This window comes from Triturus cristatus, chromosome 5_2 (assembly GCF_964204655.1).
Source record: "Triturus cristatus chromosome 5_2, aTriCri1.1, whole genome shotgun sequence".
Classification (NCBI taxonomy): domain Eukaryota; kingdom Metazoa; phylum Chordata; class Amphibia; order Caudata; family Salamandridae; genus Triturus; species Triturus cristatus.
The window spans coordinates 576,732,106-576,757,810 of NC_140588.1; the positions used below are offsets into that span (position 1 = coordinate 576,732,106).

Consider the following 25,705-nt stretch of genomic DNA (forward strand, 5'->3'; position numbering starts at 1 on the left):
CGTTATTCAGCTTGCTGGAAGAATACATTGCGAATGACCGATTCAAGAGTGCAAGGGAGAAGAGTGCTCCAAAGTAGATGTATACATCGCAGCCGGGTTTTCCAGCAATTTACCTTTCTGATGAGCTGGTACTGCACTTTACGCCCACATAGAGCACCTGACTGGGTGGGGGACTGCGTGCGCATGAAGGTGGCTGAGGGCAATGGGAGCAAAGCAACCTGGGACACAGGGGACCCAGCCCCTTTCCTCTGCTTTCGTCTATAGGTCGGGGTGCCTTTTTAAGGACCTTCGATTAAAAAAAGCTGAGCTGCGTGGACAAATTACACACGTCTACGTCTTAGAGGGATCTTCCCTGACCGGGAATCGAACCCGGGCCGCGGCGGTGAAAGCGCCGAATCCTAGCCACTAGACCACCAGGGAGGAGATGCTCTTGTGAGCCTGCCTTGCTCACTTCCTTATTGTGACTAAGCTAACTCCACTGTATAGATTGCCCATAAAGTACGAGTGGGGAAAAGTTAGGTGTCACACAGTGTGTTTGTCATAAGCAATTACCTTTATCCTCCTGCAAAAGCCTTTTTACTCTGCAATCACCTCTTGCTGGACAGCCTGCGCTGGAGCAGCCAGCATGAAAAGGGAGCTGAGTAAGGCAGGGCCTAGGGTCTCACCAGGGTGGCCGAGTGGTTAAGGCGTTGGACTTAAGATCCAATGGACAGTTGTCCGCATGGGTTCGAGCCCCATCCCTGGTATGGGTTTTCAGCGGGTGTGTAGGAACTTGCAGATGCTTTTTTAAAGCATTTTCCTCTGCCCTCCTCACCCTCCCAGTGCCCTTCCTTAACAGTCCCAATTCACGTCTCAGCTGTGGGGTCTGCTGCTACTCTGCACTTAGCATGGATGCTTCCCAAAGCAATGCAGTGCCACCTACGCAGAGCCCCTGCTTAGAGAAATACACCTCCTATGTCTTTTCCCACTGAAGGGAGCAGGAGGAAGTACTTGCTTCCTGGGGAACATGGGCCTGCCACTGGAATTTGTTAACCCGCCTCTTGCGGATTTCTCCCCTTTCTTTGATTTACACCTGCAGGCTCTCCCTTGCCATCGGAGCAGGATCTGCTGATGCAGGCCCGGCTGGATCAAATGTGCAAAGGCTTGTCCCCAGGCCTCGGGAAAAAATTGAGCAGAGATTCCCGCCTCCGCCTCCTCTTGCCTTCCGAACAGGCTTCCAAACGGGCAATGCCCTGACGGGTCCCCCACGCCCCATCCTGCCCATGCCCACACCCCTGTATATGAGGGTGACCCATGTCCCTCACCCTCCATGCTCGAACGGAAGACACGTGTGTCCTGAGGGGAGCGCCAGACAGGCATTTCTCCGGCCAGGCAGACCCCTGCAGCACCCGTTAGGCTCCAAAGCCTGTACATTCCCAAGATGCCACTGGTCACTATGCAAATCAGACAGCCCTGGCCACACCCTCTCCGCCGCTGGGCTCTGCTGCTTTCGGTACGTGCAGCTCAGCTTTTTCTTACCCTGAACCAGACTTCCGTTTCAGCAAAAAGGTGGGTTGCAGTGGGTCCGGGATGCCATTTGGAGACAAAGCCTGCGGCCCTGTCAAAGATGACTTCCTGCCGCACACCATGTGGTCAGAAGCCTACGAAAAGAAGCGCACCTCGGAATACAGAATCTCACTTCCTCAAGAGCCTTGCACAAGAGATTTTCCTCCCGCCGAGGAAAGCAACTCAAAGGGAACCTTGCGAAAATCAAATTAGGAGCCAGATTGCGGGATGCTAGGCAAACTGTTTGTCAGAAAAGCAAATTCATTTTGAGAAGCCCTGACCTGCGGGAAGGAAAAGCATTCAAGGGCAGAAGAAGGACTGTTCCCTGACCGGGAATCGAACCCGGGCCGCGGCGGTGAAAGCGCCGAATCCTAACCACTAGACCACCAGGGAACCCACAGCCATACAGCAAAAGTTCCTACACTGCTCTCCTAGTGACAAAGCTCATGGGGGCTGAAAGCATATTTTATTCTACAGCGAATATGAATCAGAACTTGAAAAAACACTCATGATTCCACCAGACTGTTTGTCACTTCCAAGCACAGGCCATCCCCTCCCCCGTGCTACTGAACCGACGAATTCCTGTACAATCGGGATCCCCGGGAAATCACAAGAGGGACACCTAGTGGCCGCTGATAGCTCAAAGACAGCTGGTACACCTTCTCACACCTACCTCGTTATTCAGCTTGCTGGAAGAATACATTGCGAATGACCGATTCAAGAGTGCAAGGGAGAAGAGTGCTCCAAAGTAGATGTATACATCGCAGCCGGGTTTTCCAGCAATTTACCTTTCTGATGAGCTGGTACTGCACTTTACGCCCACATAGAGCACCTGACTGGGTGGGGGACTGCGTGCGCATGAAGGTGGCTGAGGGCAATGGGAGCAAAGCAACCTGGGACACAGGGGACCCAGCCCCTTTCCTCTGCTTTCGTCTATAGGTCGGGATGCCTTTTTAAGGACCTTCGATTAAAAAAAGCTGAGCTGCGTGGACAAATTACGCACGTCTACGTCTTAGAGGGATCTTCCCTGACCGGGAATCGAACCCGGGCCGCGGCGGTGAAAGCGCCGAATCCTAGCCACTAGACCACCAGGGAGGAGATGCTCTTGTGAGCCTGCCTTGCTCACTTCCTTATTGTGACTAAGCTAACTCCACTGTATAGATTGCCCATAAAGTACGAGTGGGGAAAAGTTAGGTGTCACACAGTGTGTTTGTCATAAGCAATTACCTTTATCCTCCTGCAAAAGCCTTTTTACTCTGCAATCACCTCTTGCTGGACAGCCTGCGCTGGAGCAGCCAGCATGAAAAGGGAGCTGAGTAAGGCAGGACCTAGGGTCTCACCAGGGTGGCCGAGTGGTTAAGGCGTTGGACTTAAGATCCAATGGACAGTTGTCCGCATGGGTTCGAGCCCCATCCCTGGTATGGGTTTTCAGCGGGTGTGTAGGAACTTGCAGATGCTTTTGTAAAGCATTTTCCTCTGCCCTCCTCACCCTCCCAGTGCCCTTCCTTAACAGTCCCAATTCACGTCTCAGCTGTGGGGTCTGCTGCTACTCTGCACTTAGCATGGATGTTTGCCAAAGCAATGCAGTGCCACCTACGCAGAGCCCCTGCTTAGAGAAATACACCTCCTATGTCTTTTCCCACTGAAGGGAGCAGGAGGAAGTACTTGCTTCCTGGGGAACATGGGCCTGCCACTGGAATTTGTTAACCCGCCTCTTGCGGATTTCTCCCCTTTCTTTGATTTACACCTGCAGGCTCTCCCTTGCCATCGGAGCAGGATCTGCTGATGCAGGCCCGGCTGGATCAAATGTGCAAAGGCTTGTCCCCAGGCCTCGGGAAAAAATTGAGCAGAGATTCCCGCCTCCGCCTCCACCTCCTCTTGCCTTCCGAACGGGCTTCCAAACGGGCAATGCCCTGACGGGTCCCCCACGCCCCATCCTGCCCATGCCCACCCCCCTGTATATGAGGGTGACCCATGTCCCTCACCCTCCATGCTCGAACGGAAGACACGTGTGTCCTGAGGGGAGCGCCAGACAGGCATTTCTCCGGCCAGGCAGACCCCTGCAGCACCCGTTAGGCTCCAAAGCCTGTACATTCCCAAGATGCCACTGGTCACTATGCAAATCAGACAGCCCTGGCCACACCCTCTCCGCCGCTGGGCTCTGCTGCTTTCGGTACGTGCAGCTCAGCTTTTTCTTACCCTGAACCAGACTTCCGTTTCAGCAAAAAGGTGGGTTGCAGTGGGTCCGGGATGCCATTTGGAGACAAAGCCTGCGGCCCTGTCAAAGATGACTTCCTGCCGCACACCATGTGGTCAGAAGCCTACGAAAAGAAGCGCACCTCGGAATACAGAATCTCACTTCCTCAAGAGCCTTGCACAAGAGATTTTCCTCCCGCCGAGGAAAGCAACTCAAAGGGAACCTTGCGAAAATCAAATTAGGAGCCAGATTGCGGGATGCTAGGCAAACTGTTTGTCAGAAAAGCAAATTCATTTTGAGAAGCCCTGACCTGCGGGAAGGAAAAGCATTCAAGGGCAGAAGAAGGACTGTTCCCTGACCGGGAATCAAACCCGGGCCGCGGCGGTGAGAGCGCCGAATCCTAACCACTAGACCACCAGGGAACCCACAGCCATACAGCAAAAGTTCCTACACTGCTCTCCTAGTGACAAAGCTCATGGGGGCTGAAAGCATATTTTATTCTACAGCGAATATGAATCAGAACTTGAAAAAACACTCATGATTCCACCAGACTGTTTGTCACTTCCAAGCACAGGCCATCCCCTCCCCCGTGCTACTGAACCGACGAATTCCTGTACAATCGGGATCCCCGGGAAATCACAAGAGGGACACCTAGTGGCCGCTGATAGCTCAAAGACAGCTGGTACACCTTCTCACACCTACCTCGTTATTCAGCTTGCTGGAAGAATACATTGCGAATGACCGATTCAAGAGTGCAAGGGAGAAGAGTGCTCCAAAGTAGATGTATACATCGCAGCCGGGTTTTCCAGCAATTTACCTTTCTGATGAGCTGGTACTGCACTTTACGCCCACATAGAGCACCTGACTGGGTGGGGGACTGCGTGCGCATGAAGGTGGCTGAGGGCAATGGGAGCAAAGCAACCTGGGACACAGGGGACCCAGCCCCTTTCCTCTGCTTTCGTCTATAGGTCGGGGTGCCTTTTTAAGGACCTTCGATTAAAAAAAGCTGAGCTGCGTGGACAAATTACGCACGTCTACGTCTTAGAGGGATCTTCCCTGACCGGGAATCGAACCCGGGCCGCGGCGGTGAAAGCGCCGAATCCTAGCCACTAGACCACCAGGGAGGAGATGCTCTTGTGAGCATGCCTTGCTCACTTCCTTATTGTGACTAAGCTAACTCCACTGTATAGATTGCCCATAAAGTACGAGTGGGGAAAAGTTAGGTGTCACACAGTGTGTTTGTCATAAGCAATTACCTTTATCCTCCTGCAAAAGCCTTTTTACTCTGCAATCACCTCTTGCTGGACAGCCTGCGCTGGAGCAGCCAGCATGAAAAGGGAGCTGAGTAAGGCAGGGCCTAGGGTCTCACCAGGGTGGCCGAGTGGTTAAGGCGTTGGACTTAAGATCCAATGGACAGTTGTCCGCATGGGTTCGAGCCCCATCCCTGGTATGGGTTTTCAGCGGGTGTGTAGGAACTTGCAGATGCTTTTTTAAAGCATTTTCCTCTGCCCTCCTCACCCTCCCAGTGCCCTTCCTTAACAGTCCCAATTCACGTCTCAGCTGTGGGGTCTGCTGCTACTCTGCACTTAGCATGGATGCTTCCCAAAGCAATGCAGTGCCACCTACGCAGAGCCCCTGCTTAGAGAAATACACCTCCTATGTCTTTTCCCACTGAAGGGAGCAGGAGGAAGTACTTGCTTCCTGGGGAACATGGGCCTGCCACTGGAATTTGTTAACCCGCCTCTTGCGGATTTCTCCCCTTTCTTTGATTTACACCTGCAGGCTCTCCCTTGCCATCGGAGCAGGATCTGCTGATGCAGGCCCGGCTGGATCAAATGTGCAAAGGCTTGTCCCCAGGCCTCGGGAAAAAATTGAGCAGAGATTCCCGCCTCCGCCTCCTCTTGCCTTCCGAACAGGCTTCCAAACGGGCAATGCCCTGACGGGTCCCCCACGCCCCATCCTGCCCATGCCCACACCCCTGTATATGAGGGTGACCCATGTCCCTCACCCTCCATGCTCGAACGGAAGACACGTGTGTCCTGAGGGGAGCGCCAGACAGGCATTTCTCCGGCCAGGCAGACCCCTGCAGCACCCGTTAGGCTCCAAAGCCTGTACATTCCCAAGATGCCACTGGTCACTATGCAAATCAGACAGCCCTGGCCACACCCTCTCCGCCGCTGGGCTCTGCTGCTTTCGGTACGTGCAGCTCAGCTTTTTCTTACCCTGAACCAGACTTCCGTTTCAGCAAAAAGGTGGGTTGCAGTGGGTCCGGGATGCCATTTGGAGACAAAGCCTGCGGCCCTGTCAAAGATGACTTCCTGCCGCACACCATGTGGTCAGAAGCCTACGAAAAGAAGCGCACCTCGGAATACAGAATCTCACTTCCTCAAGAGCCTTGCACAAGAGATTTTCCTCCCGCCGAGGAAAGCAACTCAAAGGGAACCTTGCGAAAATCAAATTAGGAGCCAGATTGCGGGATGCTAGGCAAACTGTTTGTCAGAAAAGCAAATTCATTTTGAGAAGCCCTGACCTGCGGGAAGGAAAAGCATTCAAGGGCAGAAGAAGGACTGTTCCCTGACCGGGAATCGAACCCGGGCCGCGGCGGTGAGAGCGCCGAATCCTAACCACTAGACCACCAGGGAACCCACAGCCATACAGCAAAAGTTCCTACACTGCTCTCCTAGTGACAAAGCTCATGGGGGCTGAAAGCATATTTTATTCTACAGCGAATATGAATCAGAACTTGAAAAAACACTCATGATTCCACCAGACTGTTTGTCACTTCCAAGCACAGGCCATCCCCTCCCCCGTGCTACTGAACCGACGAATTCCTGTACAATCGGGATCCCCGGGAAATCACAAGAGGGACACCTAGTGGCCGCTGATAGCTCAAAGACAGCTGGTACACCTTCTCACACCTACCTCGTTATTCAGCTTGCTGGAAGAATACATTGCGAATGACCGATTCAAGAGTGCAAGGGAGAAGAGTGCTCCAAAGTAGATGTATACATCGCAGCCGGGTTTTCCAGCAATTTACCTTTCTGATGAGCTGGTACTGCACTTTACGCCCACATAGAGCACCTGACTGGGTGGGGGACTGCGTGCGCATGAAGGTGGCTGAGGGCAATGGGAGCAAAGCAACCTGGGACACAGGGGACCCAGCCCCTTTCCTCTGCTTTCGTCTATAGGTCGGGATGCCTTTTTAAGGACCTTCGATTAAAAAAAGCTGAGCTGCGTGGACAAATTACGCACGTCTACGTCTTAGAGGGATCTTCCCTGACCGGGAATCGAACCCGGGCCGCGGCGGTGAAAGCGCCGAATCCTAGCCACTAGACCACCAGGGAGGAGATGCTCTTGTGAGCCTGCCTTGCTCACTTCCTTATTGTGACTAAGCTAACTCCACTGTATAGATTGCCCATAAAGTACGAGTGGGGAAAAGTTAGGTGTCACACAGTGTGTTTGTCATAAGCAATTACCTTTATCCTCCTGCAAAAGCCTTTTTACTCTGCAATCACCTCTTGCTGGACAGCCTGCGCTGGAGCAGCCAGCATGAAAAGGGAGCTGAGTAAGGCAGGACCTAGGGTCTCACCAGGGTGGCCGAGTGGTTAAGGCGTTGGACTTAAGATCCAATGGACAGTTGTCCGCATGGGTTCGAGCCCCATCCCTGGTATGGGTTTTCAGCGGGTGTGTAGGAACTTGCAGATGCTTTTGTAAAGCATTTTCCTCTGCCCTCCTCACCCTCCCAGTGCCCTTCCTTAACAGTCCCAATTCACGTCTCAGCTGTGGGGTCTGCTGCTACTCTGCACTTAGCATGGATGTTTGCCAAAGCAATGCAGTGCCACCTACGCAGAGCCCCTGCTTAGAGAAATACACCTCCTATGTCTTTTCCCACTGAAGGGAGCAGGAGGAAGTACTTGCTTCCTGGGGAACATGGGCCTGCCACTGGAATTTGTTAACCCGCCTCTTGCGGATTTCTCCCCTTTCTTTGATTTACACCTGCAGGCTCTCCCTTGCCATCGGAGCAGGATCTGCTGATGCAGGCCCGGCTGGATCAAATGTGCAAAGGCTTGTCCCCAGGCCTCGGGAAAAAATTGAGCAGAGATTCCCGCCTCCGCCTCCACCTCCTCTTGCCTTCCGAACGGGCTTCCAAACGGGCAATGCCCTGACGGGTCCCCCACGCCCCATCCTGCCCATGCCCACACCCCTGTATATGAGGGTGACCCATGTCCCTCACCCTCCATGCTCGAACGGAAGACACGTGTGTCCTGAGGGGAGCGCCAGACAGGCATTTCTCCGGCCAGGCAGACCCCTGCAGCACCCGTTAGGCTCCAAAGCCTGTACATTCCCAAGATGCCACTGGTCACTATGCAAATCAGACAGCCCTGGCCACACCCTCTCCGCCGCTGGGCTCTGCTGCTTTCGGTACGTGCAGCTCAGCTTTTTCTTACCCTGAACCAGACTTCCGTTTCAGCAAAAAGGTGGGTTGCAGTGGGTCCGGGATGCCATTTGGAGACAAAGCCTGCGGCCCTGTCAAAGATGACTTCCTGCCGCACACCATGTGGTCAGAAGCCTACGAAAAGAAGCGCACCTCGGAATACAGAATCTCACTTCCTCAAGAGCCTTGCACAAGAGATTTTCCTCCCGCCGAGGAAAGCAACTCAAAGGGAACCTTGCGAAAATCAAATTAGGAGCCAGATTGCGGGATGCTAGGCAAACTGTTTGTCAGAAAAGCAAATTCATTTTGAGAAGCCCTGACCTGCGGGAAGGAAAAGCATTCAAGGGCAGAAGAAGGACTGTTCCCTGACCGGGAATCAAACCCGGGCCGCGGCGGTGAGAGCGCCGAATCCTAACCACTAGACCACCAGGGAACCCACAGCCATACAGCAAAAGTTCCTACACTGCTCTCCTAGTGACAAAGCTCATGGGGGCTGAAAGCATATTTTATTCTACAGCGAATATGAATCAGAACTTGAAAAAACACTCATGATTCCACCAGACTGTTTGTCACTTCCAAGCACAGGCCATCCCCTCCCCCGTGCTACTGAACCGACGAATTCCTGTACAATCGGGATCCCCGGGAAATCACAAGAGGGACACCTAGTGGCCGCTGATAGCTCAAAGACAGCTGGTACACCTTCTCACACCTACCTCGTTATTCAGCTTGCTGGAAGAATACATTGCGAATGACCGATTCAAGAGTGCAAGGGAGAAGAGTGCTCCAAAGTAGATGTATACATCGCAGCCGGGTTTTCCAGCAATTTACCTTTCTGATGAGCTGGTACTGCACTTTACGCCCACATAGAGCACCTGACTGGGTGGGGGACTGCGTGCGCATGAAGGTGGCTGAGGGCAATGGGAGCAAAGCAACCTGGGACACAGGGGACCCAGCCCCTTTCCTCTGCTTTCGTCTATAGGTCGGGGTGCCTTTTTAAGGACCTTCGATTAAAAAAAGCTGAGCTGCGTGGACAAATTACACACGTCTACGTCTTAGAGGGATCTTCCCTGACCGGGAATCGAACCCGGGCCGCGGCAGTGAAAGCGCCGAATCCTAGCCACTAGACCACCAGGGAGGAGATGCTCTTGTGAGCCTGCCTTGCTCACTTCCTTATTGTGACTAAGCTAACTCCACTGTATAGATTGCCCATAAAGTACGAGTGGGGAAAAGTTAGGTGTCACACAGTGTGTTTGTCATAAGCAATTACCTTTATCCTCCTGCAAAAGCCTTTTTACTCTGCAATCACCTCTTGCTGGACAGCCTGCGCTGGAGCAGCCAGCATGAAAAGGGAGCTGAGTAAGGCAGGGCCTAGGGTCTCACCAGGGTGGCCGAGTGGTTAAGGCGTTGGACTTAAGATCCAATGGACAGTTGTCCGCATGGGTTCGAGCCCCATCCCTGGTATGGGTTTTCAGCGGGTGTGTAGGAACTTGCAGATGCTTTTTTAAAGCATTTTCCTCTGCCCTCCTCACCCTCCCAGTGCCCTTCCTTAACAGTCCCAATTCACGTCTCAGCTGTGGGGTCTGCTGCTACTCTGCACTTAGCATGGATGCTTCCCAAAGCAATGCAGTGCCACCTACGCAGAGCCCCTGCTTAGAGAAATACACCTCCTATGTCTTTTCCCACTGAAGGGAGCAGGAGGAAGTACTTGCTTCCTGGGGAACATGGGCCTGCCACTGGAATTTGTTAACCCGCCTCTTGCGGATTTCTCCCCTTTCTTTGATTTACACCTGCAGGCTCTCCCTTGCCATCGGAGCAGGATCTGCTGATGCAGGCCCGGCTGGATCAAATGTGCAAAGGCTTGTCCCCAGGCCTCGGGAAAAAATTGAGCAGAGATTCCCGCCTCCGCCTCCGCCTCCTCTTGCCTTCCGAACGGGCTTCCAAACGGGCAATGCCCTGACGGGTCCCCCACGCCCCATCCTGCCCATGCCCACACCCCTGTATATGAGGGTGACCCATGTCCCTCACCCTCCATGCTCGAACGGAAGACACGTGTGTCCTGAGGGGAGCGCCAGACAGGCATTTCTCCGGCCAGGCAGACCCCTGCAGCACCCGTTAGGCTCCAAAGCCTGTACATTCCCAAGATGCCACTGGTCACTATGCAAATCAGACAGCCCTGGCCACACCCTCTCCGCCGCTGGGCTCTGCTGCTTTCGGTACGTGCAGCTCAGCTTTTTCTTACCCTGAACCAGACTTCCGTTTCAGCAAAAAGGTGGGTTGCAGTGGGTCCGGGATGCCATTTGGAGACAAAGCCTGCGGCCCTGTCAAAGATGACTTCCTGCCGCACACCATGTGGTCAGAAGCCTACGAAAAGAAGCGCACCTCGGAATACAGAATCTCACTTCCTCAAGAGCCTTGCACAAGAGATTTTCCTCCCGCCGAGGAAAGCAACTCAAAGGGAACCTTGCGAAAATCAAATTAGGAGCCAGATTGCGGGATGCTAGGCAAACTGTTTGTCAGAAAAGCAAATTCATTTTGAGAAGCCCTGACCTGCGGGAAGGAAAAGCATTCAAGGGCAGAAGAAGGACTGTTCCCTGACCGGGAATCGAACCCGGGCCGCGGCGGTGAGAGCGCCGAATCCTAACCACTAGACCACCAGGGAACCCACAGCCATACAGCAAAAGTTCCTACACTGCTCTCCTAGTGACAAAGCTCATGGGGGCTGAAAGCATATTTTATTCTACAGCGAATATGAATCAGAACTTGAAAAAACACTCATGATTCCACCAGACTGTTTGTCACTTCCAAGCACAGGCCATCCCCTCCCCCGTGCTACTGAACCGACGAATTCCTGTACAATCGGGATCCCCGGGAAATCACAAGAGGGACACCTAGTGGCCGCTGATAGCTCAAAGACAGCTGGTACACCTTCTCACACCTACCTCGTTATTCAGCTTGCTGGAAGAATACATTGCGAATGACCGATTCAAGAGTGCAAGGGAGAAGAGTGCTCCAAAGTAGATGTATACATCGCAGCCGGGTTTTCCAGCAATTTACCTTTCTGATGAGCTGGTACTGCACTTTACGCCCACATAGAGCACCTGACTGGGTGGGGGACTGCGTGCGCATGAAGGTGGCTGAGGGCAATGGGAGCAAAGCAACCTGGGACACAGGGGACCCAGCCCCTTTCCTCTGCTTTCGTCTATAGGTCGGGGTGCCTTTTTAAGGACCTTCGATTAAAAAAAGCTGAGCTGCGTGGACAAATTACACACGTCTACGTCTTAGAGGGATCTTCCCTGACCGGGAATCGAACCCGGGCCGCGGCGGTGAAAGCGCCGAATCCTAGCCACTAGACCACCAGGGAGGAGATGCTCTTGTGAGCCTGCCTTGCTCACTTCCTTATTGTGACTAAGCTAACTCCACTGTATAGATTGCCCATAAAGTACGAGTGGGGAAAAGTTAGGTGTCACACAGTGTGTTTGTCATAAGCAATTACCTTTATCCTCCTGCAAAAGCCTTTTTACTCTGCAATCACCACTTGCTGGACAGCCTGCGCTGGAGCAGCCAGCATGAAAAGGGAGCTGAGTAAGGCAGGGCCTAGGGTCTCACCAGGGTGGCCGAGTGGTTAAGGCGTTGGACTTAAGATCCAATGGACAGTTGTCCGCATGGGTTCGAGCCCCATCCCTGGTATGGGTTTTCAGCGGGTGTGTAGGAACTTGCAGATGCTTTTTTAAAGCATTTTCCTCTGCCCTCCTCACCCTCCCAGTGCCCTTCCTTAACAGTCCCAATTCACGTCTCAGCTGTGGGGTCTGCTGCTACTCTGCACTTAGCATGGATGCTTCCCAAAGCAATGCAGTGCCACCTACGCAGAGCCCCTGCTTAGAGAAATACACCTCCTATGTCTTTTCCCACTGAAGGGAGCAGGAGGAAGTACTTGCTTCCTGGGGAACATGGGCCTGCCACTGGAATTTGTTAACCCGCCTCTTGCGGATTTCTCCCCTTTCTTTGATTTACACCTGCAGGCTCTCCCTTGCCATCGGAGCAGGATCTGCTGATGCAGGCCCGGCTGGATCAAATGTGCAAAGGCTTGTCCCCAGGCCTCGGGAAAAAATTGAGCAGAGATTCCCGCCTCCGCCTCCTCTTGCCTTCCGAACAGGCTTCCAAACGGGCAATGCCCTGACGGGTCCCCCACGCCCCATCCTGCCCATGCCCACACCCCTGTATATGAGGGTGACCCATGTCCCTCACCCTCCATGCTCGAACGGAAGACACGTGTGTCCTGAGGGGAGCGCCAGACAGGCATTTCTCCGGCCAGGCAGACCCCTGCAGCACCCGTTAGGCTCCAAAGCCTGTACATTCCCAAGATGCCACTGGTCACTATGCAAATCAGACAGCCCTGGCCACACCCTCTCCGCCGCTGGGCTCTGCTGCTTTCGGTACGTGCAGCTCAGCTTTTTCTTACCCTGAACCAGACTTCCGTTTCAGCAAAAAGGTGGGTTGCAGTGGGTCCGGGATGCCATTTGGAGACAAAGCCTGCGGCCCTGTCAAAGATGACTTCCTGCCGCACACCATGTGGTCAGAAGCCTACGAAAAGAAGCGCACCTCGGAATACAGAATCTCACTTCCTCAAGAGCCTTGCACAAGAGATTTTCCTCCCGCCGAGGAAAGCAACTCAAAGGGAACCTTGCGAAAATCAAATTAGGAGCCAGATTGCGGGATGCTAGGCAAACTGTTTGTCAGAAAAGCAAATTCATTTTGAGAAGCCCTGACCTGCGGGAAGGAAAAGCATTCAAGGGCAGAAGAAGGACTGTTCCCTGACCGGGAATCGAACCCGGGCCGCGGCGGTGAGAGCGCCGAATCCTAACCACTAGACCACCAGGGAACCCACAGCCATACAGCAAAAGTTCCTACACTGCTCTCCTAGTGACAAAGCTCATGGGGGCTGAAAGCATATTTTATTCTACAGCGAATATGAATCAGAACTTGAAAAAACACTCATGATTCCACCAGACTGTTTGTCACTTCCAAGCACAGGCCATCCCCTCCCCCGTGCTACTGAACCGACGAATTCCTGTACAATCGGGATCCCCGGGAAATCACAAGAGGGACACCTAGTGGCCGCTGATAGCTCAAAGACAGCTGGTACACCTTCTCACACCTACCTCGTTATTCAGCTTGCTGGAAGAATACATTGCGAATGACCGATTCAAGAGTGCAAGGGAGAAGAGTGCTCCAAAGTAGATGTATACATCGCAGCCGGGTTTTCCAGCAATTTACCTTTCTGATGAGCTGGTACTGCACTTTACGCCCACATAGAGCACCTGACTGGGTGGGGGACTGCGTGCGCATGAAGGTGGCTGAGGGCAATGGGAGCAAAGCAACCTGGGACACAGGGGACCCAGCCCCTTTCCTCTGCTTTCGTCTATAGGTCGGGGTGCCTTTTTAAGGACCTTCGATTAAAAAAAGCTGAGCTGCGTGGACAAATTACGCACGTCTACGTCTTAGAGGGATCTTCCCTGACCGGGAATCGAACCCGGGCCGCGGCGGTGAAAGCGCCGAATCCTAGCCACTAGACCACCAGGGAGGAGATGCGCTTGTGAGCCTGCCTTGCTCACTTCCTTATTGTGACTAAGCTAACTCCACTGTATAGATTGCCCATAAAGTACGAGTGGGGAAAAGTTAGGTGTCACACAGTGTGTTTGTCATAAGCAATTACCTTTATCCTCCTGCAAAAGCCTTTTTACTCTGCAATCACCTCTTGCTGGACAGCCTGCGCTGGAGCAGCCAGCATGAAAAGGGAGCTGAGTAAGGCAGGACCTAGGGTCTCACCAGGGTGGCCGAGTGGTTAAGGCGTTGGACTTAAGATCCAATGGACAGTTGTCCGCATGGGTTCGAGCCCCATCCCTGGTATGGGTTTTCAGCGGGTGTGTAGGAACTTGCAGATGCTTTTGTAAAGCATTTTCCTCTGCCCTCCTCACCCTCCCAGTGCCCTTCCTTAACAGTCCCAATTCACGTCTCAGCTGTGGGGTCTGCTGCTACTCTGCACTTAGCATGGATGTTTGCCAAAGCAATGCAGTGCCACCTACGCAGAGCCCCTGCTTAGAGAAATACACCTCCTATGTCTTTTCCCACTGAAGGGAGCAGGAGGAAGTACTTGCTTCCTGGGGAACATGGGCCTGCCACTGGAATTTGTTAACCCGCCTCTTGCGGATTTCTCCCCTTTCTTTGATTTACACCTGCAGGCTCTCCCTTGCCATCGGAGCAGGATCTGCTGATGCAGGCCCGGCTGGATCAAATGTGCAAAGGCTTGTCCCCAGGCCTCGGGAAAAAATTGAGCAGAGATTCCCGCCTCCGCCTCCACCTCCTCTTGCCTTCCGAACGGGCTTCCAAACGGGCAATGCCCTGACGGGTCCCCCACGCCCCATCCTGCCCATGCCCACACCCCTGTATATGAGGGTGACCCATGTCCCTCACCCTCCATGCTCGAACGGAAGACACGTGTGTCCTGAGGGGAGCGCCAGACAGGCATTTCTCCGGCCAGGCAGACCCCTGCAGCACCCGTTAGGCTCCAAAGCCTGTACATTCCCAAGATGCCACTGGTCACTATGCAAATCAGACAGCCCTGGCCACACCCTCTCCGCCGCTGGGCTCTGCTGCTTTCGGTACGTGCAGCTCAGCTTTTTCTTACCCTGAACCAGACTTCCGTTTCAGCAAAAAGGTGGGTTGCAGTGGGTCCGGGATGCCATTTGGAGACAAAGCCTGCGGCCCTGTCAAAGATGACTTCCTGCCGCACACCATGTGGTCAGAAGCCTACGAAAAGAAGCGCACCTCGGAATACAGAATCTCACTTCCTCAAGAGCCTTGCACAAGAGATTTTCCTCCCGCCGAGGAAAGCAACTCAAAGGGAACCTTGCGAAAATCAAATTAGGAGCCAGATTGCGGGATGCTAGGCAAACTGTTTGTCAGAAAAGCAAATTCATTTTGAGAAGCCCTGACCTGCGGGAAGGAAAAGCATTCAAGGGCAGAAGAAGGACTGTTCCCTGACCGGGAATCGAACCCGGGCCGCGGCGGTGAGAGCGCCGAATCCTAACCACTAGACCACCAGGGAACCCACAGCCATACAGCAAAAGTTCCTACACTGCTCTCCTAGTGACAAAGCTCATGGGGGCTGAAAGCATATTTTATTCTACAGCGAATATGAATCAGAACTTGAAAAAACACTCATGATTCCACCAGACTGTTTGTCACTTCCAAGCACAGGCCATCCCCTCCCCCGTGCTACTGAACCGACGAATTCCTGTACAATCGGGATCCCCGGGAAATCACAAGAGGGACACCTAGTGGCCGCTGATAGCTCAAAGACAGCTGGTACACCTTCTCACACCTACCTCGTTATTCAGCTTGCTGGAAGAATACATTGCGAATGACCGATTCAAGAGTGCAAGGGAGAAGAGTGCTCCAAAGTAGATGTATACATCGCAGCCGGGTTTTCCAGCAATTTACCTTTCTGATGAGCTGGTACTGCACTTTACGCCCACATAGAGCACCTGACTGGGTGGGGGACTGCGTGCGCATGAAGGTGGCTGAGGGCAATGGGAGCAAAGCAACCTGGGACACAGGGGACCCAGCCCCTTTCCTCTGCTTTCGTCTATAGGTCGGGGTGCCTTTTTAAGGACCTTCGATTAAAAAAAGCTGAGCTGCGTGGACAAATTACACACGTCTACGTCTTAGAGGGATCTTCCCTGACCGGGAATCGAACCCGGGCCGCGGCGGTGAAAGCGCCGAATCCTAGCCACTAGACCACCAGGGAGGAGATGCTCTTGTGAGCCTGCCTTGCTCACTTCCTTATTGTGACTAAGCTAACTCCACTGTATAGATTGCCCATAAAGTACGAGTGGGGAAAAGTTAGGTGTCACACAGTGTGTTTGTCGTAAGCAATTACCTTTATCCTCCTGCAAAAGCCTTTTTACTCTGCAATCACCTCTTGCTGGACAGCCTGCGCTGGAGCAGCCAGCATGAAAAGGGAGCTGAGTAAGGCAGGGCCTAGGGTCTCACCAGGGTGGCCGAGTGGTTAAGGCGTTGGACTTAAGATCCAATGGACAGTTGTCCGCATGGGTTCGAGCCCCATCCCTGGTATGGGTTTTCAGCGGGTGTGTAGGAACTTGCAGATGCTTTTTTAAAGCATTTTCCTCTGCCCTCCTCACCCTCCCAGTGCCCTTCCTTAACAGTCCCAATTCACGTCTCAGCTGTGGGGTCTGCTGCTACTCTGCACTTAGCATGGATGCTTCCCAAAGCAATGCAGTGCCACCTACGCAGAGCCCCTGCTTAGAGAAATACACCTCCTATGTCTTTTCCCACTGAAGGGAGCAGGAGGAAGTACTTGCTTCCTGGGGAACATGGGCCTGCCACTGGAATTTGTTAACCCGCCTCTTGCGGATTTCTCCCCTTTCTTTGATTTACACCTGCAGGCTCTCCCTTGCCATCGGAGCAGGATCTGCTGATGCAGGCCCGGCTGGATCAAATGTGCAAAGGCTTGTCCCCAGGCCTCGGGAAAAAATTGAGCAGAGATTCCCGCCTCCGCCTCCTCTTGCCTTCCGAACAGGCTTCCAAACGGGCAATGCCCTGACGGGTCCCCCACGCCCCATCCTGCCCATGCCCACACCCCTGTATATGAGGGTGACCCATGTCCCTCACCCTCCATGCTCGAACGGAAGACACGTGTGTCCTGAGGGGAGCGCCAGACAGGCATTTCTCCGGCCAGGCAGACCCCTGCAGCACCCGTTAGGCTCCAAAGCCTGTACATTCCCAAGATGCCACTGGTCACTATGCAAATCAGACAGCCCTGGCCACACCCTCTCCGCCGCTGGGCTCTGCTGCTTTCGGTACGTGCAGCTCAGCTTTTTCTTACCCTGAACCAGACTTCCGTTTCAGCAAAAAGGTGGGTTGCAGTGGGTCCGGGATGCCATTTGGAGACAAAGCCTGCGGCCCTGTCAAAGATGACTTCCTGCCGCACACCATGTGGTCAGAAGCCTACGAAAAGAAGCGCACCTCGGAATACAGAATCTCACTTCCTCAAGAGCCTTGCACAAGAGATTTTCCTCCCGCCGAGGAAAGCAACTCAAAGGGAACCTTGCGAAAATCAAATTAGGAGCCAGATTGCGGGATGCTAGGCAAACTGTTTGTCAGAAAAGCAAATTCATTTTGAGAAGCCCTGACCTGCGGGAAGGAAAAGCATTCAAGGGCAGAAGAAGGACTGTTCCCTGACCGGGAATCGAACCCGGGCCGCGGCGGTGAGAGCGCCGAATCCTAACCACTAGACCACCAGGGAACCCACAGCCATACAGCAAAAGTTCCTACACTGCTCTCCTAGTGACAAAGCTCATGGGGGCTGAAAGCATATTTTATTCTACAGCGAATATGAATCAGAACTTGAAAAAACACTCATGATTCCACCAGACTGTTTGTCACTTCCAAGCACAGGCCATCCCCTCCCCCGTGCTACTGAACCGACGAATTCCTGTACAATCGGGATCCCCGGGAAATCACAAGAGGGACACCTAGTGGCCGCTGATAGCTCAAAGACAGCTGGTACACCTTCTCACACCTACCTCGTTATTCAGCTTGCTGGAAGAATACATTGCGAATGACCGATTCAAGAGTGCAAGGGAGAAGAGTGCTCCAAAGTAGATGTATACATCGCAGCCGGGTTTTCCAGCAATTTACCTTTCTGATGAGCTGGTACTGCACTTTACGCCCACATAGAGCACCTGACTGGGTGGGGGACTGCGTGCGCATGAAGGTGGCTGAGGGCAATGGGAGCAAAGCAACCTGGGACACAGGGGACCCAGCCCCTTTCCTCTGCTTTCGTCTATAGGTCGGGATGCCTTTTTAAGGACCTTCGATTAAAAAAAGCTGAGCTGCGTGGACAAATTACGCACGTCTACGTCTTAGAGGGATCTTCCCTGACCGGGAATCGAACCCGGGCCGCGGCGGTGAAAGCGCCGAATCCTAGCCACTAGACCACCAGGGAGGAGATGCTCTTGTGAGCCTGCCTTGCTCACTTCCTTATTGTGACTAAGCTAACTCCACTGTATAGATTGCCCATAAAGTACGAGTGGGGAAAAGTTAGGTGTCACACAGTGTGTTTGTCATAAGCAATTACCTTTATCCTCCTGCAAAAGCCTTTTTACTCTGCAATCACCTCTTGCTGGACAGCCTGCGCTGGAGCAGCCAGCATGAAAAGGGAGCTGAGTAAGGCAGGACCTAGGGTCTCACCAGGGTGGCCGAGTGGTTAAGGCGTTGGACTTAAGATCCAATGGACAGTTGTCCGCATGGGTTCGAGCCCCATCCCTGGTATGGGTTTTCAGCGGGTGTGTAGGAACTTGCAGATGCTTTTGTAAAGCATTTTCCTCTGCCCTCCTCACCCTCCCAGTGCCCTTCCTTAACAGTCCCAATTCACGTCTCAGCTGTGGGGTCTGCTGCTACTCTGCACTTAGCATGGATGTTTGCCAAAGCAATGCAGTGCCACCTACGCAGAGCCCCTGCTTAGAGAAATACACCTCCTATGTCTTTTCCCACTGAAGGGAGCAGGAGGAAGTACTTGCTTCCTGGGGAACATGGGCCTGCCACTGGAATTTGTTAACCCGCCTCTTGCGGATTTCTCCCCTTTCTTTGATTTACACCTGCAGGCTCTCCCTTGCCATCGGAGCAGGATCTGCTGATGCAGGCCCGGCTGGATCAAATGTGCAAAGGCTTGTCCCCAGGCCTCGGGAAAAAATTGAGCAGAGATTCCCGCCTCCGCCTCCGCCTCCTCTTGCTTTCCGAACGGGCTTCCAAACGGGCAATGCCCTGACGGGTCCCCCACGCCCCATCCTGCCCATGCCCACACCCCTGTATATGAGGGTGACCCATGTCCCTCACCCTCCATGCTCGAACGGAAGACACGTGTGTCCTGAGGGGAGCGCCAGACAGGCATTTCTCCGGCCAGGCAGACCCCTGCAGCACCCGTTAGGCTCCAAAGCCTGTACATTCCCAAGATGCCACTGGTCACTATGCAAATCAGACAGCCCTGGCCACACCCTCTCCGCCGCTGGGCTCTGCTGCTTTCGGTACGTGCAGCTCAGCTTTTTCTTACCCTGAACCAGACTTCCGTTTCAGCAAAAAGGTGGGTTGCAGTGGGTCCGGGATGCCATTTGGAGACAAAGCCTGCGGCCCTGTCAAAGATGACTTCCTGCCGCACACCATGTGGTCAGAAGCCTACGAAAAGAAGCGCACCTCGGAATACAGAATCTCACTTCCTCAAGAGCCTTGCACAAGAGATTTTCCTCCCGCCGAGGAAAGCAACTCAAAGGGAACCTTGCGAAAATCAAATTAGGAGCCAGATTGCGGGATGCTAGGCAAACTGTTTGTCAGAAAAGCAAATTCATTTTGAGAAGCCCTGACCTGCGGGAAGGAAAAGCATTCAAGGGCAGAAGAAGGACTGTTCCCTGACCGGGAATCGAACCCGGGCCGCGGCGGTGAGAGCGCCGAATCCTAACCACTAGACCACCAGGGAACCCACAGCCATACAGCAAAAGTTCCTACACTGCTCTCCTAGTGACAAAGCTCATGGGGGCTGAAAGCATATTTTATTCTACAGCGAATATGAATCAGAACTTGAAAAAACACTCATGATTCCACCAGACTGTTTGTCACTTCCAAGCACAGGCCATCCCCTCCCCCGTGCTACTGAACCGACGAATTCCTGTACAATCGGGATCCCCGGGAAATCACAAGAGGGACACCTAGTGGCCGCTGATAGCTCAAAGACAGCTGGTACACCTTCTCACACCTACCTCGTTATTCAGCTTGCTGGAAGAATACATTGCGAATGACCGATTCAAGAGTGCAAGGGAGAAGAGTGCTCCAAAGTAGATGTATACATCGCAGCCGGGTTTTCCAGCAATTTACCTTTCTGATGAGCTGGTACTGCACTTTACGCCCACATAGAGCACCTGACTGGGTGGGGGACTGCGTGCGCATGAAGGTGGCTGAGGGCAATGGGAGCAAAGCAACCTGGGACACAGGGGACCCAGCCCCTTTCCTCTGCTTTCGTCTATAGGTCGGGTGCCTTTTTAAGGACCTTCGATTAAAAAAAGCTGAGCTGCGTGGACAAATTACGCACGTCTACGTCTTAGAGGGATCTTCCCTGACCGGGAATCGAACCCGGGCCGCGGCGGTGAAAGCGCCGAATCCTAGCCACTAGACCACCAGGGAGGAGATGCTCTTGTGAGCCTGCCTTGCTCACTTCCTTATTGTGACTAAGCTAACTCCACTGTATAGATTGCCCATAAAGTACGAGTGGGGAAAAGTTAGGTGTCACACAGTGTGTTTGTCATAAGCAATTACCTTTATCCTCCTGCAAAAGCCTTTTTACTCTGCAATCACCTCTTGCTGGACAGCCTGCGCTGGAGCAGCCAGCATGAAAAGGGAGCTGAGTAAGGCAGGACCTAGGGTCTCACCAGGGTGGCCGAGTGGTTAAGGCGTTGGACTTAAGATCCAATGGACAGTTGTCCGCATGGGTTCGAGCCCCATCCCTGGTATGGGTTTTCAGCGGGTGTGTAGGAACTTGCAGATGCTTTTGTAAAGCATTTTCCTCTGCCCTCCTCACCCTCCCAGTGCCCTTCCTTAACAGTCCCAATTCACGTCTCAGCTGTGGGGTCTGCTGCTACTCTGCACTTAGCATGGATGTTTGCCAAAGCAATGCAGTGCCACCTACGCAGAGCCCCTGCTTAGAGAAATACACCTCCTATGTCTTTTCCCACTGAAGGGAGCAGGAGGAAGTACTTGCTTCCTGGGGAACATGGGCCTGCCACTGGAATTTGTTAACCCGCCTCTTGCGGATTTCTCCCCTTTCTTTGATTTACACCTGCAGGCTCTCCCTTGCCATCGGAGCAGGATCTGCTGATGCAGGCCCGGCTGGATCAAATGTGCAAAGGCTTGTCCCCAGGCCTCGGGAAAAAATTGAGCAGAGATTCCCGCCTCCGCCTCCACCTCCTCTTGCCTTCCGAACGGGCTTCCAAACGGGCAATGCCCTGACGGGTCCCCCACGCCCCATCCTGCCCATGCCCACACCCCTGTATATGAGGGTGACCCATGTCCCTCACCCTCCATGCTCGAACGGAAGACACGTGTGTCCTGAGGGGAGCGCCAGACAGGCATTTCTCCGGCCAGGCAGACCCCTGCAGCACCCGTTAGGCTCCAAAGCCTGTACATTCCCAAGATGCCACTGGTCACTATGCAAATCAGACAGCCCTGGCCACACCCTCTCCGCCGCTGGGCTCTGCTGCTTTCGGTACGTGCAGCTCAGCTTTTTCTTACCCTGAACCAGACTTCCGTTTCAGCAAAAAGGTGGGTTGCAGTGGGTCCGGGATGCCATTTGGAGACAAAGCCTGCGGCCCTGTCAAAGATGACTTCCTGCCGCACACCATGTGGTCAGAAGCCTACGAAAAGAAGCGCACCTCGGAATACAGAATCTCACTTCCTCAAGAGCCTTGCACAAGAGATTTTCCTCCCGCCGAGGAAAGCAACTCAAAGGGAACCTTGCGAAAATCAAATTAGGAGCCAGATTGCGGGATGCTAGGCAAACTGTTTGTCAGAAAAGCAAATTCATTTTGAGAAGCCCTGACCTGCGGGAAGGAAAAGCATTCAAGGGCAGAAGAAGGACTGTTCCCTGACCGGGAATCGAACCCGGGCCGCGGCGGTGAGAGCGCCGAATCCTAACCACTAGACCACCAGGGAACCCACAGCCATACAGCAAAAGTTCCTACACTGCTCTCCTAGTGACAAAGCTCATGGGGGCTGAAAGCATATTTTATTCTACAGCGAATATGAATCAGAACTTGAAAAAACACTCATGATTCCACCAGACTGTTTGTCACTTCCAAGCACAGGCCATCCCCTCCCCCGTGCTACTGAACCGACGAATTCCTGTACAATCGGGATCCCCGGGAAATCACAAGAGGGACACCTAGTGGCCGCTGATAGCTCAAAGACAGCTGGTACACCTTCTCACACCTACCTCGTTATTCAGCTTGCTGGAAGAATACATTGCGAATGACCGATTCAAGAGTGCAAGGGAGAAGAGTGCTCCAAAGTAGATGTATACATCGCAGCCGGGTTTTCCAGCAATTTACCTTTCTGATGAGCTGGTACTGCACTTTACGCCCACATAGAGCACCTGACTGGGTGGGGGACTGCGTGCGCATGAAGGTGGCTGAGGGCAATGGGAGCAAAGCAACCTGGGACACAGGGGACCCAGCCCCTTTCCTCTGCTTTCGTCTATAGGTCGGGGTGCCTTTTTAAGGACCTTCGATTAAAAAAAGCTGAGCTGCGTGGACAAATTACACACGTCTACGTCTTAGAGGGATCTTCCCTGACCGGGAATCGAACCCGGGCCGCGGCGGTGAAAGCGCCGAATCCTAGCCACTAGACCACCAGGGAGGAGATGCTCTTGTGAGCCTGCCTTGCTCACTTCCTTATTGTGACTAAGCTAACTCCACTGTATAGATTGCCCATAAAGTACGAGTGGGGAAAAGTTAGGTGTCACACAGTGTGTTTGTCATAAGCAATTACCTTTATCCTCCTGCAAAAGCCTTTTTACTCTGCAATCACCTCTTGCTGGACAGCCTGCGCTGGAGCAGCCAGCATGAAAAGGGAGCTGAGTAAGGCAGGGCCTAGGGTCTCACCAGGGTGGCCGAGTGGTTAAGGCGTTGGACTTAAGATCCAATGGACAGTTGTCCGCATGGGTTCGAGCCCCATCCCTGGTATGGGTTTTCAGCGGGTGTGTAGGAACTTGCAGATGCTTTTTTAAAGCATTTTCCTCTGCCCTCCTCACCCTCCCAGTGCCCTTCCTTAACAGTCCCAATTCACGTCTCAGCTGTGGGGTCTGCTGCTACTCTGCACTTAGCATGGATGCTTCCCAAAGCAATGCAGTGCCACCTACGCAGAGCCCCTGCTTAGAGAAATACACCTCCTATGTCTTTTCCCACTGAAGGGAGCAGGAGGAAGTACTTGCTTCCTGGGGAACATGGGCCTGCCACTGGAATTTGTTAACCCGCCTCTTGCGGATTTCTCCCCTTTCTTTGATTTACACCTGCAGGCTCTCCCTTGCCATCGGAGCAGGATCTGCTGATGCAGGCCCGGCTGGATCAAATGTGCAAAGGCTTGTCCCCAGGCCTCGGGAAAAAATTGAGCAGAGATTCCCGCCTCCGCCTCCTCTTGCCTTCCGAACAGGCTTCCAAACGGGCAATGCCCTGACGGGTCCCCCACGCCCCATCCTGCCCATGCCCACACCCCTGTATATGAGGGTGACCCATGTCCCTCACCCTCCATGCTCGAACGGAAGACACGTGTGTCCTGAGGGGAGCGCCAGACAGGCATTTCTCCGGCCAGGCAGACCCCTGCAGCACCCGTTAGGCTCCAAAGCCTGTACATTCCCAAGATGCCACTGGTCACTATGCAAATCAGACAGCCCTGGCCACACCCTCTCCGCCGCTGGGCTCTGCTGCTTTCGGTACGTGCAGCTCAGCTTTTTCTTACCCTGAACCAGACTTCCGTTTCAGCAAAAAGGTGGGTTGCAGTGGGTCCGGGATGCCATTTGGAGACAAAGCCTGCGGCCCTGTCAAAGATGACTTCCTGCCGCACACCATGTGGTCAGAAGCCTACGAAAAGAAGCGCACCTCGGAATACAGAATCTCACTTCCTCAAGAGCCTTGCACAAGAGATTTTCCTCCCGCCGAGGAAAGCAACTCAAAGGGAACCTTGCGAAAATCAAATTAGGAGCCAGATTGCGGGATGCTAGGCAAACTGTTTGTCAGAAAAGCAAATTCATTTTGAGAAGCCCTGACCTGCGGGAAGGAAAAGCATTCAAGGGCAGAAGAAGGACTGTTCCCTGACCGGGAATCGAACCCGGGCCGCAGCGGTGAGAGCGCCGAATCCTAACCACTAGACCACCAGGGAACCCACAGCCATACAGCAAAAGTTCCTACACTGCTCTCCTAGTGACAAAGCTCATGGGGGCTGAAAGCATATTTTATTCTACAGCGAATATGAATCAGAACTTGAAAAAACACTCATGATTCCACCAGACTGTTTGTCACTTCCAAGCACAGGCCATCCCCTCCCCCGTGCTACTGAACCGACGAATTCCTGTACAATCGGGATCCCCGGGAAATCACAAGAGGGACACCTAGTGGCCGCTGATAGCTCAAAGACAGCTGGTACACCTTCTCACACCTACCTCGTTATTCAGCTTGCTGGAAGAATACATTGCGAATGACCGATTCAAGAGTGCAAGGGAGAAGAGTGCTCCAAAGTAGATGTATACATCGCAGCCGGGTTTTCCAGCAATTTACCTTTCTGATGAGCTGGTACTGCACTTTACGCCCACATAGAGCACCTGACTGGGTGGGGGACTGCGTGCGCATGAAGGTGGCTGAGGGCAATGGGAGCAAAGCAACCTGGGACACAGGGGACCCAGCCCCTTTCCTCTGCTTTCGTCTATAGGTCGGGATGCCTTTTTAAGGACCTTCGATTAAAAAAAGCTGAGCTGCGTGGACAAATTACGCACGTCTACGTCTTAGAGGGATCTTCCCTGACCGGGAATCGAACCCGGGCCGCGGCGGTGAAAGCGCCGAATCCTAGCCACTAGACCACCAGGGAGGAGATGCTCTTGTGAGCCTGCCTTGCTCACTTCCTTATTGTGACTAAGCTAACTCCACTGTATAGATTGCCCATAAAGTACGAGTGGGGAAAAGTTAGGTGTCACACAGTGTGTTTGTCATAAGCAATTACCTTTATCCTCCTGCAAAAGCCTTTTTACTCTGCAATCACCTCTTGCTGGACAGCCTGCGCTGGAGCAGCCAGCATGAAAAGGGAGCTGAGTAAGGCAGGACCTAGGGTCTCACCAGGGTGGCCGAGTGGTTAAGGCGTTGGACTTAAGATCCAATGGACAGTTGTCCGCATGGGTTCGAGCCCCATCCCTGGTATGGGTTTTCAGCGGGTGTGTAGGAACTTGCAGATGCTTTTGTAAAGCATTTTCCTCTGCCCTCCTCACCCTCCCAGTGCCCTTCCTTAACAGTCCCAATTCACGTCTCAGCTGTGGGGTCTGCTGCTACTCTGCACTTAGCATGGATGTTTGCCAAAGCAATGCAGTGCCACCTACGCAGAGCCCCTGCTTAGAGAAATACACCTCCTATGTCTTTTCCCACTGAAGGGAGCAGGAGGAAGTACTTGCTTCCTGGGGAACATGGGCCTGCCACTGGAATTTGTTAACCCGCCTCTTGCGGATTTCTCCCCTTTCTTTGATTTACACCTGCAGGCTCTCCCTTGCCATCGGAGCAGGATCTGCTGATGCAGGCCCGGCTGGATCAAATGTGCAAAGGCTTGTCCCCAGGCCTCGGGAAAAAATTGAGCAGAGATTCCCGCCTCCGCCTCCGCCTCCTCTTGCTTTCCGAACGGGCTTCCAAACGGGCAATGCCCTGACGGGTCCC

At 53.4% G+C, this 25,705-nt stretch overlaps 20 non-coding genes across 20 annotated transcripts; 12 read left to right on the forward strand and 8 right to left on the reverse strand.

Annotated features, from left to right (window-relative positions):
• Window positions 1-663: 663 nt before the first annotated feature.
• On the forward strand, window positions 664-746 carry TRNAL-UAA (transfer RNA leucine (anticodon UAA)). Its single transcript has one exon. It is a non-coding gene; the product is annotated as a tRNA-Leu (tRNA).
• A 1,120-nt stretch (window positions 747-1,866) lies between these two features.
• TRNAE-UUC (transfer RNA glutamic acid (anticodon UUC)) lies at window positions 1,867-1,938 on the reverse strand. The gene has a single exon. It is a non-coding gene; the product is annotated as a tRNA-Glu (tRNA).
• Window positions 1,939-2,883: 945 nt separating this feature from the next.
• Window positions 2,884-2,966, forward strand: TRNAL-UAA (transfer RNA leucine (anticodon UAA)). The gene has a single exon. It is a non-coding gene; the product is annotated as a tRNA-Leu (tRNA).
• A 2,143-nt stretch (window positions 2,967-5,109) lies between these two features.
• TRNAL-UAA (transfer RNA leucine (anticodon UAA)) lies at window positions 5,110-5,192 on the forward strand. The gene has a single exon. It is a non-coding gene; the product is annotated as a tRNA-Leu (tRNA).
• A 1,120-nt stretch (window positions 5,193-6,312) lies between these two features.
• TRNAE-CUC (transfer RNA glutamic acid (anticodon CUC)) lies at window positions 6,313-6,384 on the reverse strand. The gene has a single exon. It is a non-coding gene; the product is annotated as a tRNA-Glu (tRNA).
• A 945-nt stretch (window positions 6,385-7,329) lies between these two features.
• TRNAL-UAA (transfer RNA leucine (anticodon UAA)) lies at window positions 7,330-7,412 on the forward strand. The gene has a single exon. It is a non-coding gene; the product is annotated as a tRNA-Leu (tRNA).
• A 2,143-nt stretch (window positions 7,413-9,555) lies between these two features.
• Window positions 9,556-9,638, forward strand: TRNAL-UAA (transfer RNA leucine (anticodon UAA)). Its single transcript has one exon. It is a non-coding gene; the product is annotated as a tRNA-Leu (tRNA).
• Window positions 9,639-10,764: 1,126 nt separating this feature from the next.
• Window positions 10,765-10,836, reverse strand: TRNAE-CUC (transfer RNA glutamic acid (anticodon CUC)). The gene has a single exon. It is a non-coding gene; the product is annotated as a tRNA-Glu (tRNA).
• Window positions 10,837-11,781: 945 nt separating this feature from the next.
• Window positions 11,782-11,864, forward strand: TRNAL-UAA (transfer RNA leucine (anticodon UAA)). Its single transcript has one exon. It is a non-coding gene; the product is annotated as a tRNA-Leu (tRNA).
• Window positions 11,865-12,984: 1,120 nt separating this feature from the next.
• On the reverse strand, window positions 12,985-13,056 carry TRNAE-CUC (transfer RNA glutamic acid (anticodon CUC)). The gene has a single exon. It is a non-coding gene; the product is annotated as a tRNA-Glu (tRNA).
• A 945-nt stretch (window positions 13,057-14,001) lies between these two features.
• Window positions 14,002-14,084, forward strand: TRNAL-UAA (transfer RNA leucine (anticodon UAA)). Its single transcript has one exon. It is a non-coding gene; the product is annotated as a tRNA-Leu (tRNA).
• A 1,126-nt stretch (window positions 14,085-15,210) lies between these two features.
• TRNAE-CUC (transfer RNA glutamic acid (anticodon CUC)) lies at window positions 15,211-15,282 on the reverse strand. The gene has a single exon. It is a non-coding gene; the product is annotated as a tRNA-Glu (tRNA).
• A 945-nt stretch (window positions 15,283-16,227) lies between these two features.
• On the forward strand, window positions 16,228-16,310 carry TRNAL-UAA (transfer RNA leucine (anticodon UAA)). The gene has a single exon. It is a non-coding gene; the product is annotated as a tRNA-Leu (tRNA).
• Window positions 16,311-17,430: 1,120 nt separating this feature from the next.
• TRNAE-CUC (transfer RNA glutamic acid (anticodon CUC)) lies at window positions 17,431-17,502 on the reverse strand. The gene has a single exon. It is a non-coding gene; the product is annotated as a tRNA-Glu (tRNA).
• A 945-nt stretch (window positions 17,503-18,447) lies between these two features.
• On the forward strand, window positions 18,448-18,530 carry TRNAL-UAA (transfer RNA leucine (anticodon UAA)). Its single transcript has one exon. It is a non-coding gene; the product is annotated as a tRNA-Leu (tRNA).
• A 1,126-nt stretch (window positions 18,531-19,656) lies between these two features.
• Window positions 19,657-19,728, reverse strand: TRNAE-CUC (transfer RNA glutamic acid (anticodon CUC)). The gene has a single exon. It is a non-coding gene; the product is annotated as a tRNA-Glu (tRNA).
• A 944-nt stretch (window positions 19,729-20,672) lies between these two features.
• Window positions 20,673-20,755, forward strand: TRNAL-UAA (transfer RNA leucine (anticodon UAA)). Its single transcript has one exon. It is a non-coding gene; the product is annotated as a tRNA-Leu (tRNA).
• A 1,126-nt stretch (window positions 20,756-21,881) lies between these two features.
• Window positions 21,882-21,953, reverse strand: TRNAE-CUC (transfer RNA glutamic acid (anticodon CUC)). Its single transcript has one exon. It is a non-coding gene; the product is annotated as a tRNA-Glu (tRNA).
• Window positions 21,954-22,898: 945 nt separating this feature from the next.
• On the forward strand, window positions 22,899-22,981 carry TRNAL-UAA (transfer RNA leucine (anticodon UAA)). Its single transcript has one exon. It is a non-coding gene; the product is annotated as a tRNA-Leu (tRNA).
• Window positions 22,982-25,118: 2,137 nt separating this feature from the next.
• TRNAL-UAA (transfer RNA leucine (anticodon UAA)) lies at window positions 25,119-25,201 on the forward strand. The gene has a single exon. It is a non-coding gene; the product is annotated as a tRNA-Leu (tRNA).
• Window positions 25,202-25,705: the final 504 nt, after the last annotated feature.